The 6367-nt window shown below is 38.2% G+C and overlaps 1 long non-coding RNA gene across 1 annotated transcript; it reads left to right on the top strand.

Annotated features, from left to right (window-relative positions):
• Positions 1–371: 371 nt before the first annotated feature.
• LOC106941241 (uncharacterized) lies at positions 372–5824 on the top strand. Its single transcript, XR_001423312.1, has 3 exons — positions 372–909; positions 1000–1061; positions 4983–5824. It is a non-coding gene; the product is annotated as an uncharacterized LOC106941241 (long non-coding RNA).
• Positions 5825–6367: the final 543 nt, after the last annotated feature.

The following is a 6367-nucleotide window of genomic DNA, read 5'->3' as shown; positions in this document are numbered from 1 at the left end:
TTTTGTGAAAAGTTTTATAAGTTTTTCATTGAAAGAAACTGATTTGGAAGCATTTTCTTTTGCCTGACTTTGTTATTTTCTGTTACTTATATGAATTATTGCGATTTTCGTCCTTAAAATACCACTTAATTTCACATTAGAGGTAATGTTTTAAACCTGAAATGATTGATTATTTGATCAGTTACTCAGTACTTCAGTAGACTTTTTACCAAATCCGGGTTTTCTTCCTCTTCCTTGAGTATTTTTTGGATGGCTACTTTTTTACTTCTGGTTGAGTAAAAGCCTGTTAAACCAGTGCCACTCTAACTCGAGTACAACTTTTGGGTACTCCAGCCACCTCTGGTGATGCAATAGAGGTTAAACTCACCAGCTGCGAGACAAATGGGCAGCAGCAGCCTAAAGATCAGTCCGCACACCATCTGAGAGGCCATGGCTCCGGGCGGCCCAGGTCCAGGTAAAACAAGCCGGAGTTCGTCCCTCTGTGCTCAGGCTCTCTCTTCTCGCATCCCAGTCTGGTGCGCTCTCTCAGATCCCGGCTGGCTCCTGCGGGCGGCCACATCGGCTCTCCGCTGCTGCAGACACCTGGACTCCGGCCATTCCACAGGCGGGGAACGAGCGCACTCACCGTGGGTCGCCACAGCAGGAGGTGTCGCCCCTTACCGATGCCAGCATGGTAGTTTTTCAGAAGCGGAGATGCGCTGAGGTCATGGTGACGGATTCAGGTGCGCAGACGAGCTGCGCTGCAACGGCGCGCCAAACAACCGGAGAGAGGAGCCAACAAGTCCGCAAGTCCAATTAACCTCCTTTAGAAACGCAAAAAAACTTCAACTAGACGCCGCAGAAACTACTAACCAGCGCTGTTTTCACTCCCTGGTTCTGGATGGCTGGGATAAGACGCAGAAACAGCGGGTAAGTCCACATTTGTGTCTGAAGTCCCCCCTCCTCACTTACACAAATTTGACTTTCTGACTTCTGCTGTTGACTCTGTTGTCCAACAAGAGGATACAGGACGAGCCAGAGAGGGACAGCCGCGTCAGCCAATCAGAAGTGAGCGCCTGGAGGTATGCCCCGCCCCCTGAGATAATTGGAACCGAGAGGTGGGACCAGAACACGAGCAAAACCCGAAATAAGGAAAGGAAAGGCAACAGTAGAGGAACAATAACGTGATCTATGGTTTATAACTCTTATTATCCTTTTATATAGTTATACCAGTTCTTTAATTCAATGAACATCAAGTGAGAACGTTCACTTTATGAGACGTTGATTATCATTAAATTGTATGTTTTTAAAGAGAAGCAGCGACGTCTACTGGTGGAAAAACAAATTTCACAAAGCAGGACAGAGAATAGAATAGAATAGAATAGAATAGAATAGAATAGAATAGAATAGAATAGAATAGAATTATCCTTTATTGTCTCACAATGGGAAAATTTCTGCACAACAGCAAAAAACACAGAAAGCTGGAATATCTCAACTTTAATATGCGGTTATAACCAAATTATCCAACTTTTTAATTTACTAAATGTACAAAACTATTGACTTATAATTAACATAGTACGTTTAGTCAGCATGAATATGTTGTTTTATTTCTTTGTTTTATGATATTCTCTTGTGTAGCGTTTTAATATTTTTTTTGAACATGTTGAAAATTAGAGGTTTTTTTCTCAATCAACTTGCCTGGTTAATTAAAATAAAAGTGTCTTTAGCATTAAAAGACAGACTATCAGCACATAGGGACTGGATTTTTTTCCACATTTCTGTCACATTAAACCACAAACTAAAAAAAAAACATATTAAACAAATAAAAGTGTGTAATAAAAAAGTATTCAGTTCCCTTTATTCTGATACCTCACGTAACTAAATGCCTCCAGAAGTCAAATATTGGGTTAATAGAGACAATATTTGTGTTATTATAAAATAAATACAGCTGTTCTGAAGTTTGTTGGAAAACATTACTGAACAAATTGCATCATTGAGACCGGTCCAGTTTAAAGTTGTGGAGAGGTTTAAAGTGGAGTTTGGTTCAAAATCAACATCCCAACCTTTGAACGTCTGACAGGTTAGAGTTCAATCCATCACCGGACCCGTCAGAATACGGCCGTCTACGTAAACAAACAGCCGGGGGAGGAGAATATTAACCAGAGAAGAAGACAAGTTTATTTTTGTATCACATGTCAGCAACCCAGCGGCTGAAAGTGCTTTAAACGATAAAAACATAAATACCATCATAAAAAGAGTAATCACCGTCGAATAGGGGCGAAGACTTGAATTAATCCATTTCCAGGTTATTAAGCAACTCTTCAACCTTGACTAAAAGGAACTCAGTGTTTAGGTAGTTTTTCAGTTTTCTGGAAGTTTGTTCCAGATTAGAGGAATATAAAAAACTGAATGCTGCTGCTTCTCCATGTTTGGTTCTGGGGATGCAGACCAGAACCAGAACAAGGAGACCAGAGAGGTTCTGAAAGGTTGATACAACACAGCAGATCTGTAATATCTTGTGTTGCTGAGCCGTCCAGTGATTTAAACTCTGTTCTCTGAGCTACAGGGAGTCAGTGAAGGACTGTAGAACTGGGTGATGAGGTCTAACTTCCTGGTTTTAGTCAGGACACCAGCAGCAGTGAAGGTCTGTAGAACTGGGTGATGAGCTCTAACTTCCTGGTTTTAGTCAGGACACCAGCAGCAACATTCTGGATCAGCTTACTCAGACCTGTGAAGACACTGCTGCTGTAATCAACGTTGTCAAATCTTGTTATAAGTTAAATAATCTGCCAATAAACCTAGAACTTTTCCATAAATAGTCAGGAATTATTTTTCTTAAAACAAGCTCCTGTATCTTCCTGAAAAGTTACTTATAAGTTAGTTGTGTTTTATTTCAAGTGTACTAAAATATTTGCAATAGAAACAAGACCAAAAACAGTTGGTTAAAGTTTGTGTTTTTGCAGTGAACTGTACCACAGAGTATAAACACAAGAAGTCTGAAACATTTTCAAGGAGCTGCAAGTCTGACTCAGTTGAATCAGTCAAAAACACACCCAGTTTATGGCCTGGTGACAGACACGTTTCATAAGTTAAACTGCTCTAAACTTCCTTTATTCTCGTGTTTTATGGCCACTAATTCACTCAGTAAACTGGAAGAATAGAAGCTAAACTGAATCACTGTGATGCAAGTTATGACCTGCAGATGAGGATGTGTATTGTGGCGAATGCAGATGTTTCCTTTCACAACGCAGAAAACAATTTACCTGCTATTTTCTCTCTGACAGGGCTGCCCTCCCCCTACAGGGTGTTTCATTTCCAGTTCTGGAGTTTCCTTCAAAATTATAACAACGTCACAACCTTCGAAGGTTCCCTCAGCTGGCTCAAGCTATGATTTGGTAAATAAATAGGGAAATAAATCAATGATATTAAGTCTCTCCACCTTGTCTTTACATCTACAAGGAGGGGAAAAGCTTCATCAGGCAAACCTTTGCTTACTTCATGTAATCAGGACATAAAGAGATTAAGAAAAATGCAAAAACCTTATTTACAACGGCATATTAGAGCTAAGGCACATAGGAAAAATGAGGAGCAAATTTCTGTCAAAACCCCCCAGAAATTCTAAAAAATAATTTAAGAAATTTAACAGAAAAAAACTCTGAAATTTCTGAGCTTCAAATGTCAAATTTTCTGGAAAAAAAACAAAATAAAATAAAATAAGAACATAAGTAAGTCTGAAAAGCTGAAATTTGCTTGAGGAAAACTCAGAAATAATCAGATTAATTTAAGAAATTTCCTAGAAACAATTTGGACATTTCTGAATTTCAAAAGTTGATTTTTTTATATATTTATTTTGAGATTCAGAAAATTTCCAAAAGTCACAAAATTTTAAACTTTTGAAATTCAGAAATTTCCGTGTTTCTTTCTAGAGCATTTCTGATATTAATCTAAAAACTTTTTTATAGCAAATTTTTAACTTCAAATTCAGAAAAGTTCTTTTTTTCTGGAAAATTTCAGATCTCAATGTAAAAATTTCTGAGTTTTTTCTCTTGCAAAAACTCAGAAATGTTCTGGATAAAAAATTTTCTTACTTCATCCAGGAAATTCCTGAGATCACTCTCAAATTTTCTGAATTTTTTTGCTGGAAACTTACTCTTTTTTTTCTATCTACAGTGGCCCTCGAACGCTATCAACTTTATTCAAAAATTAGTTTTAAAAAATGGTAAAAGTCTAAAGAAAAGCCTTCAAAGATGATCAGAAAAAAACAATTGTAAAAGATCACAAAGTTTGCTTGGAGAAAGAGCTTTTTAAAAGATTTAGTTATGGATTTAGAGCTTTCTGCGATCAGTATCGAGCCACAGAAGCTGCAGCACACGACCTTAAAACATCCTGAGTCAGCTGGAGCAGGAACAGGAAAAGACGGTCGTTTTCCTGTCTGAGCTTTTCATCCCATTGCTCACATCCTCTAACTGTGTTCAGAAAGCCGTGTTCCCTGCGGATCCGGCTGCTGTCACCAGGAAAAACCCTCATCAGGACAGAAACATTTCAGCAAAGATGTCGCGTCCCACTGTGGATGTGTTTCCTGTTGTCAGCAACACGTCTCATTACATGTCACACAGCGACATTAAGTAGTAAACATGTAAAAATATCTAAACTCGTGATGTTTTTCTTCTAGGTTTGTGTTCTTAAGAAACTCCAACATTAAAATTAAAGTTGTTTAAAAGAGCTCCAGTGTATTCAGAAAGTTTGTGCTGACTCATTTGGTGTTTACTGGAGATTATTTTTAGACAAACGTTCCTCTTCATTTCAAACCTCTGCTGACAGTGAAGCATTTTATTTGTCTGTTCGATTCTTGCTAATTATTCTGATGAAGAAAATCAAGTCACACTAAAAAAAAAATGAATAAGTTTGGAGCATTTACTTAAAACATTTTATCTGTGCACATGAGCACAGCAAATAAATGTTTATGCTGATTTCTCTGAGAAGGAAGCTGTTTTTGTCTGCAGTGCAGGAGGAGCAGAGGAGGAGGGCAGTGATGGGAGGAACCCAAAACGATCCCAGCGAACCTCCCTGCGCTTCTGAAAAAGGAAACTCACAGCAGCAAAGGTCCAACTCGTGATGTGATGAATCACCAGAGCGACGATTCGCTTCACAGAAATAAGAAAAGTAAACAGCTAAAAGCAGAAAACCTCTAACCTGAAGTTGCACTTTTCCCCGGCGATCCAGACCGGCTGGACTTTTTTTTTTTTTTTTTAGGTCAATGTGGGAGCAGTCGGCGCTGAAGGCGATCAATAACGCTGCCCCAAAACATGTCAGCTGGTGATTGGCTGGCGCTGTTTGAAGCAGATCTTAAGTAACATCTTGTCTTTGATTCATTATTCATCCAAACCTTGAGAAGGAACGTATCGACAAAATCTCTGGGTCAGATGGAGCCTCGGGTCAGGCTGCTCCACAAGCACCTGCAGCTTAATTCAGGAAATATCATAAAAACAACCAGATTAACGATCCGGTTGAAATGGTTCCAGTGACATTTCTGCCTCACAAACTTTACTGAATCATATTTTTTATGACGCTAAGGAGGGTTTTGCTCTGTACTTTAGGTTGTGTTTCATGTAGTAAAACATTCTAAGGTGGTTTGGCTTGAAAAACAAACCCCAGCTTCATAACTGTAAAACGTTTCTCTCAGAGCTAAACCAAATCACTTGGAGTTGTGTTGTCTGACCTTTGACCCGTCATTGTTTAATTTTCTGAGACTCAACTTTAGGTTTTCTGGAGCCATAATCATCAAAATTGTGTGTAGAGAGACTATATAATATATCAGCTTCATTTTCTGAAATAAAATATTGAACGTTTTCATGATATTTTGATTTTTTTGAGATGTATTTGCACTGTTCCAACTGTACATGACCTACCTGGAAACTACCAGTATAGTAAATGAAATTTAAAGCAAATGAGCACACTTTCCAGTTTAAAGCATCCTTTTCTATTTGCAGTTACATAATACTCGAATGTTTATATTTTCTGTAAGCCATAACCAGCTAAACTTCTAGAAATATAGTCTGGAAATATTCCACTACCTGTGTAGTGAGTCTATTTAATATTTAAGTTTCACTTTCTTAAATAATTGACAAAAATATTAACTCTTTAAAGGTGTATTTGCACTAATAAAACTGTAAATAAATCTGGTTTTGTCTGAGTGATTTCTGCATGTGGGTCAATAAATGATAATCAGAATTTAATTCATTTGGTTTTCCATAATAACTCAGCTGTACAGTTATTCTCTTTGTTTGTTTGTGTCCCTCAGATGTTTATTTCTTCCAAATTGTTGCTTCCCCTGAAACGATGGCTGACGTCTGTTCAGCCTCTTCAGAAAGCAGGAAGAAGCTCATGC

The sequence above is a fragment of the Poecilia latipinna genome, unplaced genomic scaffold, assembly GCF_001443285.1.
Source record: "Poecilia latipinna isolate Pla-1442-1.1 unplaced genomic scaffold, P_latipinna-1.0 Scaffold3563, whole genome shotgun sequence".
Lineage (NCBI taxonomy): Eukaryota > Metazoa > Chordata > Actinopteri > Cyprinodontiformes > Poeciliidae > Poecilia > Poecilia latipinna.
The sequence above is the reverse complement of the archived record's forward strand: the minus strand, read 5'-3'. Positions and strand labels throughout refer to the sequence as shown.